At 44.9% G+C, this 13598-nt stretch overlaps 1 long non-coding RNA gene across 1 annotated transcript; it reads right to left on the minus strand.

Annotated features, from left to right (window-relative positions):
- Positions 1-1225: 1225 nt before the first annotated feature.
- On the minus strand, positions 1226-12835 carry LOC115032759. The gene is made up of 4 exons (XR_003838358.1): positions 12537-12835; positions 4825-5037; positions 3301-3408; positions 1226-2311 (listed from the first exon to the last, which is right to left on the minus strand). It is a non-coding gene; the product is annotated as an uncharacterized LOC115032759 (long non-coding RNA).
- Between the last annotated feature and the right edge of the window lie 763 nt (positions 12836-13598).

Here is a 13598-nt window from a genome sequence, read left to right on the forward strand (position 1 = left end):
ACACATTACTATTAAGCCACAACCCTTTCTTTCTTATTCATCCCCAAGATCTCACAATAAAGACATAAATAATTCTAAAAGTCTCACAGTCTTCACAAATTCAAACAAACTGTAAAATTCAGTCTCTTTAAAAATCCAAAATCTTTAAAAGTTCAAAATCTCTCAACTGTAGGCTCCTGTTAAAAAAAAAAAAAAAGTAAAAGTAAATTAAATACTTTCTTACTTCAAGAGAGAAGAGCCAGAGCACAGAAACAATCTGAACAAAGCGAGACTCAACTCTACTGTAAGTAATGTGTAAATAATTGTTGTCCAATGTCTGGGATTTGCTCCCCAAAGGGGTAGGGTCACCTCTCTGGCTCTGCTCTCTGCAGCACACATAGCATTGTCTTCTAGGTTCCAGATGGCTTCAGGTCACTGTTGCTGCTATTCTTGGTGGACATCCCATGGTACTCACGTCTTCAAAATACTGGAGTCTTCTGCTGCAGCTGGGCTGCTCTTTCACCAATATCTTCCTCTGAGCTCTCTTCAGGTTCTCTGGCCCTGTCACACATTGCCAAGCCTCAACTCTTCTCCATGACCCCTTCATGCCTTCAAAATCAATACTACCTGGGTGATTCTTACACTACCAAGTTCAACCACCAGCAGGAAGTATAACCTTGGTCACTTCTGGAACACAGCTTCTTTGGACTGACTCCTAGGAAACGCTTCCTAGAAAGTTTCACCTAATGATGCTGGCCTCTTCCTAATCACAGCTGATTCTTTAGCTCCAGCATCCATTATCCCAGCAAGACAAAGGTTTCACTGTAGTGGTTCTTGTCTCTTGCTAAGCACAGCTCATTCTTCATCTCCAGCTAACCAGAATCACAGATTCTTTGCATAAATAGCCTGGTGGAGTTTTTGCTTCCCTCTGAAACTTCACAATCCAGGCCCTCATCATCTGTGCTGCTCTCAAAATTATCTTCCAAGCTCCTACAGAACATCCCACAGAGCTCTCAACATTTAATCATTTTTCTAGCTCAAAGTTCCAAAGTTCTTCCACAATCCTCCCCAGAACAATATGATCAGGTCCGTTGCTGTAATACACCACTATTATCCTTGTACCAATTTCTGCCCTAATTAGGATCACTATTGTTGTGATCAATCACCATGACCAAAAGTAAATTGTGGAGGAAAAGGTTTATTTAGCTTACACTTTCATATCACTGTTCATCACCAAAGAAAGTCAGGACAGGAACTCATACAAGACAGGAACCTGATGCAGAGACCATGGAGGGGTGCTGCTTACTGACTTATTCCTCTGCTTCTCTATAGAATCTAGGACTCCCTCCCAGGGACGGCCCACCCACAATGGGCTAGAGTTTCCCCCATCAATCACTACTTAAGAAAATGTCCTACAGCTTAATACTATGAAGCTATTTTCTCAACGGATGCTCTCTCTTCTCCAGTGATTCTAGCTTATGTCAAGTTGATGTAAAACTAACCAGTGGATACATAACATTTTAAGATAAGTAAGTCTTAAATAAAAGACAGACTACAGAAGATAGCTTGGGAGTGTTGAGCCCTAAGTAGGACATCTATCACACACACATACAAACACACGCACGCACACCCCTTGGGAAATATAGAAGAGGGGACACAAAGATCCTAAGAGATATATATCTTCTGGGTATGGCATAGCCATTGCATTGATGAGCTTGCTCACATGAAACAAGATCAAGTCCTTCTAGCAGGGATGGAAAAAAAAAAAAAAGACATGCTAATCCCCACTCCTACCTGCAGAGCTTTGGCAGTTAGAAGCTAGTGGTATCAGGAGACTTACTTTTCTTCAGGAAGTGAGTGGCCTGTGTGCCCAAGGATGGTCTGACACCTGTGCACCCACAGACAGTGCTGACTGGACTCGGTGACTTATGAAAAAACGGACATGAAATTGGGACCAGGGTGTAGTGAGGGGAGTGTGGGCTTGATGTGATCAAAATACATTGTATCCCTGTGTGAAATTATCAGAGAATTAATAAAAAGAATGAACTCAGAAAGGTGAAAGGTCATTACTGAAAGTTTCCAGTGCTCAGTGACAGCCATTGTTCTTAACAAGCTTTATTCTCCGGTCTCCTTTGTAACTCACGGAGGTTACAAAAGCCATGATAAACTTGTGATTTCCAACTCTGCAGCCCGCTGGGCAGCAGCCAGCACAGATCAAGGCAAGAATCATTATTTATTCATTTTAAAGTGATGTATTGAGCGTCTATGTCATGCCAGGAGTTAGTTACCTTTGGTTGCCCTGGCAGTAACTTCAGTTGAACCCAAGCAGGACCTGCAAGCACCAAACCAAGAAGCTAAGTAGCATCCAGGGCAGGATGCTGCCAGGCAGCAGTGGTTAACAAAAAGAACTCAAGCTTTGCAGCTAGAGAAATCGGTGCTCAGAGCATAGCTTGTCAATCACAACTATGCATAGCTACCTTATCCTATATTCTTACTGTTATCAGGGTCCTGACAGCAATTCCTTCTACACCTTATTCATTGTCTTTGAACCCCCTGCCTTCCGCTCTTAAGTCCCACTGTGAACGAGACTCAGTTTCCAACAGGGACTCCAGTTCTAGGGAGGTTGTAAGCACACAATCCAGTCTCACCAATCATTACTAAATCCCCTATCTAAGTGTCACCACGGGACCGAAAATCTGTCACAATTGGTTGTACTCTATTGTGGTTCTTGTTCAAAATCATCTCTATTTCTGCTGGACCCAGGGGCCACAAGCCTGGGACTGACCAGCATAAAAATGTCAATAAAGCCACCCAGAGGATAGCAGAGGCTAGGAACTCAGAGAAACCACATCCCATTGCCATCTCACACATTCCTTCGATAGATTCCTTCTAAGGCCACTCTCCTTGGTGTTCCCTCAGATGTGAGCTCACCCCTTCTCTTTTGTGATTAAGCCAGTTTAACTGCTGCTCATCCCTCCTCCGAACCCCTGGGGTGGGCTCCTCTGAGACAGCAGCTGCCCTGAGTCTCTGCTCCTTCTGCCATCCTCACACTTGTCATTCTCTCGTGTACCCTCTCTCTCCTGTACACCTCCCGCACTGGGAGGAAGGCGCTGCTCATTTCTGTGGCAGAGGTCAGCGTCAGCATCTTCCTCCATCTCTCGCTCTTCATCTGATTTTTTGAGATGGAGTCTCCCACAGAACCCGGAGCTCTTGGATTCTGCTGCTTGTCTGGGAGAGAATGACAGGGATCCTCCTGTTTCTGCCTCCCCCAGGGTTGGCCTTACAGGACTGTAGTGCCTGCTTCCAAGCCCAGCTTTTTACCTGGAGGCTGGAGCTTTGAACACGGGTCCTTACACTTGCGTAGGCAGCACTTTGCCCACCGAGCCATCTCCTGCAGCCTTAAAGTAGCTTCTTTGAGGAAGGCACAAGCTTAAGGAGAGTAAAACAGAAAACCAGAATGAACCTGAAGAGCTGATGACAGAGTGTCAACTTTATCAGCTTCAAACTAACAGTTGCCTCTGTACCTCTTTTCAAGAGAACATACAATGAGTCCTTTGTGCCTGGGCTCCTGTTGAGAGTACAGTGGTATGTGACGGCACCTAATACTGATGAATCTACTAGTCACATCAGTATTCATGGGTTTCATTGTCTGTCTTTCCAGTCTCACCATTCTCATTATAAAATGAACCAGATCCACGCTCAACATTTTGAGCAATGGATGGGAGCCAGATACTGAGGTAGCATAATCTAGGAACCATTTTACAACTGATCAAATACAAATGTCTGTTCATCACTTTCTTGGGGGCAAAAGGTGGATTTTTTTCTAACTTTTAATATAGGAATTTGAGATTATTAATTTCAAAAAAGAATGAAAGCTCCTTTTAACGACAAGCTAAAGACCTTCTCTGCACCCCATAACGGCAGGTGGGAAGGTTCTGGGGATCAGGGCCACTGCCCTGCGCCTTCCTGTCCAGAGCCCCAGGGGATCAAAAGGCCGAGAGAATGGGAGGCGATGCTTCTGCAGAAAGGCCCCTGGCTCTTGAAATGAATGACCAACTTCTTTAACAGACTTCTCCCTCCCGGCTCACATTCCCCATGGTTGGTGAGGCAGAAAATTCACAAGAACAAAGCTCTTGCCCTAAAAAGATCTTTTCAACTTAGGGTCAATTCCACATCTGAAGCTTCCCCGGGAACCACCTTTAAATTGAGACGAGGGGGAAAGCAGCTGTTGCCTTTGCGCCTGGGAGAACCACACACGAATGTGCACTAGTGTCTGCCTGCCCCACACAAGCATTCTTCCTGGGAAATTCACACATGCGGAGGCCCAAGTAGCCTAAGGAGGTGGGGGAGTGCCCAGAGGACATGGGTGTCCAAATCCCTGGATTCCTTGTCCTACCATGGTGAGTTCAGGGTAACTTCTAGAAGCCTCCGAGTGACCTAGGCTCCCCTCACAGCTCCTAATCAGCCAAGGAGATAATATGTGTGAAGACCAGACCATCTTTCCTGGTCCTGGAACAGGTTACACTTCACACCAGTTTGAGCATGTGGCAGCATCTGTCCCACTGAGTATTATCAGGGTTCCCTTCTCTTCCAGCCTCTCAGGATCCAGAGTTCATTAACATCAATATTGTTCACATTTTACTCACAGGGAATGGCAGAAATCTATGTTCTACATGGAGCTAGGACCTTGAACTCTGTTCCTAACCTATCACTCTGGGGGCTGGGGAGGGGCTGGGTCTGGGGGCTCCCTTTGATCAGATCCATCTGAGGAGGGGCCAGTCCTGGCTATAAGCAGTATCCATCGCCCTGGGAATCCAGACAGGGACAGGGCAGATGAGTTCTCACCTGGTGCCCAGGGCCAGGCTAAAGTGATCAAGTCTCTCTCCAGCCAGAAGCACCATTCCTTTGGCTCCAGGGTAATAAACTGAGTGTCAGGGCTTAAGCTGTAACCCGGTTCATTTCTGGGCCAAATCTCTGAAGCTGAAGGGTTTATTTTTAAGGACTAGCAGTTTGCTGTTTCCAGCTTCTCTCATCAGAAATTGTGCGATTCAGCTCGATCTGCATTGGAAGCATAATTTATCATTGTTCACAGATGGTGGCGAAGGATGGGGAGGAGTGTGCTTTTCATTTTAGTTCAGCAAACATTTCCGGAGCCTTTCTTGTGTGCCAGGCTCAGAGTAAAAGCACTAGGGATGTGCAAATGAGTGACAGGAGTTCCCGCTCCTTGAGCGCTTACAGGCTAAGTAGGAGCTAGAGGTGCAGCCTGAACATTGACACTAACTCTGCCTTCCTCCAGAATCTCCTTCTGATTTTCCCTATTGGAGTCACCTTGGGAAAATGACCTCATCTCTTCCTAAACAGAGCTTTGCCAGCTTTGTCCATCTCTGGGAAACACCACTCTCCGGTTCCATTGATTTTCTTCTGTTGTTTCCATTTTTTTTGTTTATTAACATTTGCTCTAATCTTTATTGTTTCCTTCCGTCTGCATGCTTTGGGATTTATTTTTTCTCTTTACTCCCCCTAGTTCCTTAAGATGGGAATTTAACATGAGATTCTCTTTTTATCTTGAATTGAAAAAATTATGTGTATGTACAAGTGCCTGCATGTATGTATGTGTACCATGTGTGTGCCTAGTGTCCTCTGAAGCCCAAAAGGGAGTCGGATCCCCTAGAGCTGGAGTTATGAGTGGGTTCTGGGAACCACATTCAGGTCCTCTGCAAGAGCAGCAGGCACTCACTCTGAAGCCCTGAGCCATCTCCCTAGCTCCCCTCTTTCCCCATTTAATACAATGATTCACAGCTATAAATTTCCCTCTAGCCACTGCTTTAGCTTCTCCCCCTAGCTGTCTACCATTTCTGCTTTCACCTTTCTCAGAGAAGTTTCTAACTTCTCTCAGGATTCCGTCTTGGACATGGCGGCTCCATCTCTTCCTTGTGCTTGTTTACTGTTATGATGCTCTCTGTTGTTGACTTCCAAGTTCGGTCCAGTGTGTTTGGTGCCCGGGTAGCTCGAAGTCTTTTGAGCAGACTGAGGCATGTCTATGGACTACCATATTCTGGGGGAATGCTCCCTGTGCACTAGAGGGATATGTATTCTGTTGTTGGGGCCTCTAAAGATTGAGTCTTCTCAGTTTATATTCTGCCAGTTATGATTAAGACTTTCCAGTTCCGGTTGAAAACCAGGTATTGAACTATCCAACTAGTATTCTTGAATTTTTACCTTGTTACTTTAAAACCATAGTTTCCTTAAAGGACAATAATTATTCCTGCTTTACAGAGGGGTAAAGAATTAAAATTACACTGGGTGGTGGTACATACCTTTAATTCTAGCACTTGGGAGGTAGTGGCAAACAGATCTGTGAGTTCAAGGCCAGCCAGGTCTACAGAACAAGTTCCAGGATAGGCTAACATATTCTAACTTGTCATCCCAACTCTGCTAGCTGGATCCTCACAGAAGGGTCACGAAACTTGCCTACTCCTCTCTCGTTCCTTTCTTTTCCCTGTTTAACAAATCAATGCTTACTAGCAGCTGTGGCTGGGCCACACTGTGCCCTGGCCTGCTTTAAATGCCCTTCTCTCTGCAGCAAGAGGTAGTAGTGTGTCTAAGCAGGTAAATAAAATGCAGGAAGCATATACTTTGGTGGGGGAAGGAACAAAAGGTCTAGAGCTCACATAAAGACAGAGGTGAGCTGCCTAGTAGGGAGGTCGTGAAGGAGCAGGAAGAGTGGTTCCCAAGAAAGCACTACCAAAAACTGACAAGAAGTGCAGTCCTCAACAGCAGCTTGAGTTTCATAACCCTTCCTGCCCCTGCCAGCCCTCTTAGGTGGGAGGGGGCCCGGGGAGGAGGAGGAGGAGGAAAACAAGAGGATGTTACACTAAGTGAGTCATCCAGCCTCAAATAACCGAGAGCTGCTAAAGCAGAAAGTTCTCAGCTTGGAAGTGTGCCAGCTTCAGTGCTGCAAAAATAGCCACGATGAATTCACATATTTCTCTGGGAGTGTTGGTCCATCGTACCAGTGAAATCTCAGCCATAGCAAATTGGAACTTGGGGCCCATATGCTCAAAATCATGCTCAGATTTTGGTTAAAGGTTTTCTTGAGAAGGCTGAAAAAGCTGGTTTTTTTGTTTTGTTTTGTTTTTTTACTGAAAGTGGTCTATTCTTCTATCCTGTTGGGGTTACTACACTATGGGATATTGTTTCCTGCTTGGAGTGAAAAGTCTTGGTGTTTTTCTGTTGGAGTTCTCCATCATCTAAGCATGATAGTCTCGTTAGTTGGAAAATGTCACAATGTAAGAATGCCTGCACACTGTAGAGGGAGAAGAGGCATTGTAGCCCAGAAGCCTCTCACTAGAGCAGTGGTTCTTAGCTTTCTTAATGCTGCAATCCAGTTCTGCATGTTGTGGTGACCCCCAACTATAAAATCATTTCATTGCTACTTCAGAACTGTAATGTTACTACAGTTATAAATGGTAATATAAATATCTGATATACAACTCCTTTGGTGGCCCACAGGTTGAGAACCACTGCTCTAGCAGCACCTTGACCAACCTGGAATAGGTATGTGACAGTTTTAGAGAGTTTAGAGCTAATTTATAATGTGTAGGGGAGACAAAGAGATGAGCTGAGGTTTTCCTGGAGGGGCACAGCAGGAAAGCCCACCTTCCAGGGCTTGACAAACTCAACATCCAAGACCCTTGGGCCCCAGGCTCCTTACCTGAAAAAGGATAGTGCTGGCTCTTACATGAGTCAGAATCCAAAATATCTGGCTTCTGGGTGGCATTCCAGAGCAGACTTTTCATTCAAGGGGGTGGGAAGGATGACTCAGGGCCCTGACACTGGGTAAGATCCTGACAGTCAAGAAGGAGGGAAGATCTCCCAGCAGGCAACAGCATAAGAATAAAGGCAGTCCTAGCACCATTACTTTCCAGCAATGTCATCTTTAAACTAGTAACTACCCTCTTGGTGATGCTTGGGAAATATGAAGGTAACCTAGCTTCTGGGTTGTTAGGACTGAACCAGGATGGGTACTTAGAATGATGCCAAGTTCACGGTATAGACCAATAAATGATACTTATTGTTTTTACATGGGGGTTGGTGGTATGAATTGAGAGGATTTAAGGAGGAAGGTTGGGAAATAAAGGATTTAAGCGTCTATCTTAGTTTGGATTTAATAGAGGCCTATCTCATTTTCTTGGGTGGGTTTGACACAGATGATAAAACTATATAACACTGAGTGTATGTTTAACGGTGCACTCAGTGGTAGAAACCAAATGAATTCCTGTCACAGATTTAAATGGCCCCAGCAGAGGATGTTCTTGAGCTGGTGACTCAGTTCTGCTTCCATCACCTAAGAAGCTGTTCATTGGTAACAGAAGGGGTACAATTGGTGAGATGGCTCCCACTTAAGAGCATTTGTTGCTCTTGCAAAGGACCTGGGTTTGGTTCCAGCACCTATGTTGGCTCAAGTCATGTATAATGCCAGTTCTAGGAGATACAATATCATCTTAAGAGCTCTACAGGTACCAGGCACATAAAATATGCAAACACATCAAGGAAAGTTTTAAAAAAAAGATAGGAAGGAAGAAAGGAAGAAAAATACAAGTTACTTGCTGAGAAGGGAGAATCTGAAAGACCATCCACATTTTGAGTGTTCACATAAGTCCCCTTGAGCTGCCATATGAAGTGACTAGGCTCATTGTCCGAGCTGTGCAAGCCCACACATCCTGCCCTTGTCCTCACCCATACCCACCCACAGGCAGGCAAGTCCACCAGGGCCATTCCACAAATTTCTAGCATGCTCTCCAGGGGCAGTGGTGTAATTCCTAGGATCAGCTGCATAGGAGGCAAGAAAGGCGGTGGGTGTCAGCAATTAGTTAATGTGATACCCACCTCCCTTCGCTCAGAGCTGGCCTTTCAGAGACAGGCAGAATCAAAGGAAATGATTGAGAAAAAGCACTCCAAGTTCTGGAGATGTTAATGAGCACAGCAATTAGCATAAGCACAATCCTGACATGTATGGAAAATCTTTATATGGAGAAGTCTCCAATGGTGGGCCCAAGAGAAGGCTTGGGGTGGGGGGTAGTTCACCATACTGTGACAGGAGGAACCACCCAGGCACTAACCATGTGGGGCCAATTCGCTAAGGAAAAAAATCCCAATTCACACTTCTTGGCCTTCAAGATCTAGGTAAAAAAAAGCCACAGACTCTGACAAATGTAATGGGGAAATAATTCCTTGGAATCTGTGATTGCTTAGATGGGAAAGAGGCAAGTCAGGTAATCCTTAAGTGACCCCAAGTGGTAAAAATACACCAACACATGGGATCAGACCTTTGTGGGTATTCACAGCGCGACACTAGCACCACCTAGTGTACAGAACTGGGAAGTGAGCCACAAACCCACACACCCTGACTCTGGTTGTCTCCATTAGCATATCGGTTTTATTCTACAGTGTTTTCTTGGTGCTGGGTTGTGAGCCAATAGCAGTGGGAAAACGAGTAACAATTTATGGATGGACACACATTACAAGATTTGTTATTACAGCCTACAGCACTAATACCAATATTTTAAGTAAACAGTACGTAATGATACGGATATGATCCAATTTCTTCAAATTGCCTGGCTTTTAATGCCAAACAAAATATCTCAAACTGTAGTCTGAGACTGTAAGCTGGTCCATGCTCAAGCATGTCTCAGGGTTCTTTAGCAAGCGCTTGTAAGTCTGACTGCGGCTAAGCCTGCCATCTCATGAACTTTAAATGGCTTCTACAGGGCTTTCTTGCTAGCCCCCTTTACAACAATTCCTCACAGTACAGGATCGGAACCAGTTCCCACCACTCCAAGTACCACTTTGTCTGAACACAGAATCTCCCACAGAATGTCCAGTCAGACTTTAAGCAGCTGACATCTGCGAGCAGCCAGGGAATCACAATATGCACTACTTCAACACTCAAGTAGTAGTCTCTCGTCTAATCAGTTTCTCTCCCAGATTCTCTACACAACCCTGAATGCACACACTCACGCACATGTGCATGCATGCATGCATGCATAGGGATGGATCAGGCTCCACTTAAAACAGCTTGCTAACATCACCTGGGACACCCAAGGTCTACTCCATCCAGAGCAGTCAACGCAGAGTTCCTGGAGGTGAGGTATAGACTCTGCACTTCATTTAAGGAATCTGGCTGTCATGTCTTTTGAGTCAATGTTAGGGTAAAAACTTGTCATGAGAAAAGCTCTGAGAGCTACTTCTGTGTTTCTCTCAGTGGTCCTGGGTTCCGTCCTTGAACTAACAGACTCTGATGTGAGTAGGTTAAAGAGAAGTCTGTAACTCTTATTGGGTCCTGCAGACCTCCTAGATTGCAAAATCTTTCAGATTTCTCTCAACAGTTTAACCAGAACTGGAATATCAGAAACAAAGAAACTAAGGCTTTAAAGAATTTTAAATGAATCTAAAGCAACTGAACAGAAATTGACAGCAAAATACTCAATCTTTTCCTCCCTTACAGGAACCAACCCCTATAGTGCCCTCTCTCTCCCTACCAGAACCCTATAAATCCCATCCCTTCCTCCCTCCCCCCCCCCCCCCCCCCCCCCCCCCCCCCCCCCCCCCCGCAAGGAACCCTCTTTAGTTCCCTCATCTCTTCCTCCCTTGAAAGACATCCTTCACAATAGCAAAACAGTATCCCTCCCTTTCCTTCCTGGACCATTGCATTTTTGTTCCAATATTCCCTCCTCCACTCCCACAAAACCAGATCACTTCAGGACTGTTACTAGTCCTTTGGAAAATGACATTATCTAGTCAAACGATAAGATTGCTGTAAGGAAATCTACCCTGGGTTTCCTTGTGCATTTACTCTTTTTTCTTTTCTTTTTTTATTTAATGTATCTTATTCAAATGACAATGAAGCACATAATTTCTCTAAGTCAAAACAAGGCAAGGAATATGACGAAATGGTTCTGCCCATTTCCAATTGGCCAGGAACCAATTCTTTTCTTTCTTTTTAAATCTGGGGCAGACTGAGTCATTGCCACATAGTTCTACCTTGAAAAGGGAAAAAGAAAGAAATAAAGACTGACTTCAAGCTTAGATCTTAGTTTATATTTAGCTTATAACCCATAATATAGTGGCCGGGTGGGGGTAGGAAGGGTGGGGGTGGTGGCAGTCACAGGGAAGGAGCAGGGTACAGAGTCAAGTGGGAAGTGCCTGCTGTCTGCTTCTCACTAGCACTGCTCTACACTCTATAAACACACAGCAAGGTTTAGGTACAACAAGTTCTATTTTAGTTCATAAAATATATTCCACAAGGCTCGTCCTGGGTTGTTAACGTCAATGTCAATCAGCACAAACCCGTCAGAAAGCAATCTGGCACTGGCGGTCCTGAAAAATACCCAGGGTTCAGTCTTGAGTTCAGTGTTTAAGACAACATTCTGAGAAGGTACGCACTGCAGCACTGTACAAGGACAATGGAAATAATGCAAATAACAAGAAATACGGGACGAGTGCCCCTCACCTACTGAACTTTCGCAGAACGCCTGATAGGCTGCTGAATAATGCAAATTCTTTTCCTTTTCATGAAGGAACCACAGCTTAGAGAAGCTGTGACCTTGAGCTCTGATATACTGAAGCATGGGCGCATGCAGATTCCACCCAGGCCACAGAGAATGAAGGTCATATGCCTCTAAGTTCCCCTCAGTGCTCATCAGCACTTCGGGAGCATTATCACATAAATTATCAATGGATTGTTACAAGCTTATTAAGAGTGGAAATACATCCCAATTCCTCAAGCACAAAACCACTCCAGTCACTATGCAGGGGTGACCCTCAAAAATCAAAGCCCAAAGCCACACCCATCGAGCACTGAAGTGGAGTGAACCATAGCATTTGTTTAGAGAGAAGAATGACCTAGACCTGTGAGCAGCATTTCAGCTCCTGTAGAACTGAAAAAACCAGGGACAATAAGGAAGCTGAGTCAGAAACACTACCATTTACAAGTTAATATTTAACATGTTCTAGCCTTTTCAGGGCCTCTAGTGCTCTGAGGCAGACGCCAAAGTTCTGTGACCAAGATCTGACCATGCAACAGCTCAGATAAGACCCTGTTACAGTACCAGACAATTCACAGAGAGTGGGCCGCTATTTCCTAGGGTCAGCCAGGTCCCTTATCAGGTCTTTCTGCCATTTCTCAAGAATCACACTAAACTAGTAGTATCGACTGGCTCACTAGTACTGCACCCATGGCCAAGTGAGGGGAAGGACAGAAGGAGGCACAGAAGTGACAGCCATTCTTCTTACTCACACCCCACTGATGGGATGCTGGGAAGGAGACCCTAGCAGACTCAGGAGTTCCTATTTGTAAAAGGAAAAAGGATGCAGTAGCATTTCTCAGGTTCAGTCATCAATGACAAGCAGGCTTAATGAACAACTCATAGGCTCACCCCTGGCACAATCACTAGGAGAGCATTAGTGGGGAGGCGGGAAACGAGACAGCAGGTTAGGTCAGGTCTCCACACTTCACACATGTACATCCCCCAAACCCCCACCGTGGGTCGGTTTACCTGAAGCTTTCTCCTGCAACAGCTCAAAATTAGACAGTAACCTGAACCACTCCTCAGCTGTCACTCAGCTCAAGTCAGCATTGCTCTTAGCTGCCCCATCACTATTGGGTTCAAAGGTGGTTCAGAGAACAAACAATGAAACCAAGGAATTCCAGTGCTGTTTGCAGTCCTATCATCCAGTGGCTCGGAGTCCAGTTCTTACGCCTACAAAACAAGCCTGTGACAAGAGGATCAGTGGATTCTTTCTGGCTCCTAGTATTTAACCAATGCTAAGTTCAGTACTGAACTTCAGTGCTATATTTGCTACTATGCATGTAAGCATGCATTTCTACCTACAAAGAGCAGCCCTCCCATGGCCATGAGATGCGAGAGCAGTCCTAGGACATCTCTATAAAGAAACTGGTCTCCAAGTTAACTAATGGCCAATGACCGGCATTGACAAATCCCTTTGTACAGAGTTCTGGAAGGGAAGCATCAGCGGTGGCGCTCCCATTAGTGTGCGCCTGTTTCTACGGAGTTTCCCTTGAGATTTTGCTGGACGATTTCATTGCTCTTGGGCAATCTCTAGGTAGAGAACACATCTATCCCTGAAACTACTTCCTTACCTAGGAGTCCAAAGGCTCAACAGAGCAATTCAATTATATGTCTCGAAATTTCTCCTTGAGGTTATTTTAATCAAAGGACAGAAATTAACTGATTTTCGAACACAGAGACACAGCAAAGTCATTTTGTCCTTCTGTGAATCAACTGCAAAAAAAGGTTCTTGAAAAAAAAAATTCAGAGACGCCTTCACTGTCACCAGCATTAGTCATCAATCCATACTGAATTTTCAAGCACCCTCCTAGTTTCCAAACCACCTTGAGGTCCTTGGCTTTTGTTTTACAGCTCTCCTCCAGCTTCATAATGTACCCAGACAGCCTGAAATATCTGAAAATCACTTCAGCCTAGCATCACTCCTGTGGAGAATTTCACTCAAAAGATATTCGGTCTGGGTTTGATATGGGTCCAGGGTCATATTTGTACATCCATAAACTATATTTCACAAGCCCACAGTGTTCTTAA

The sequence above is a fragment of the Mus caroli genome, chromosome 12 (genome assembly GCF_900094665.2).
Source record: "Mus caroli chromosome 12, CAROLI_EIJ_v1.1, whole genome shotgun sequence".
Classification (NCBI taxonomy): domain Eukaryota; kingdom Metazoa; phylum Chordata; class Mammalia; order Rodentia; family Muridae; genus Mus; species Mus caroli.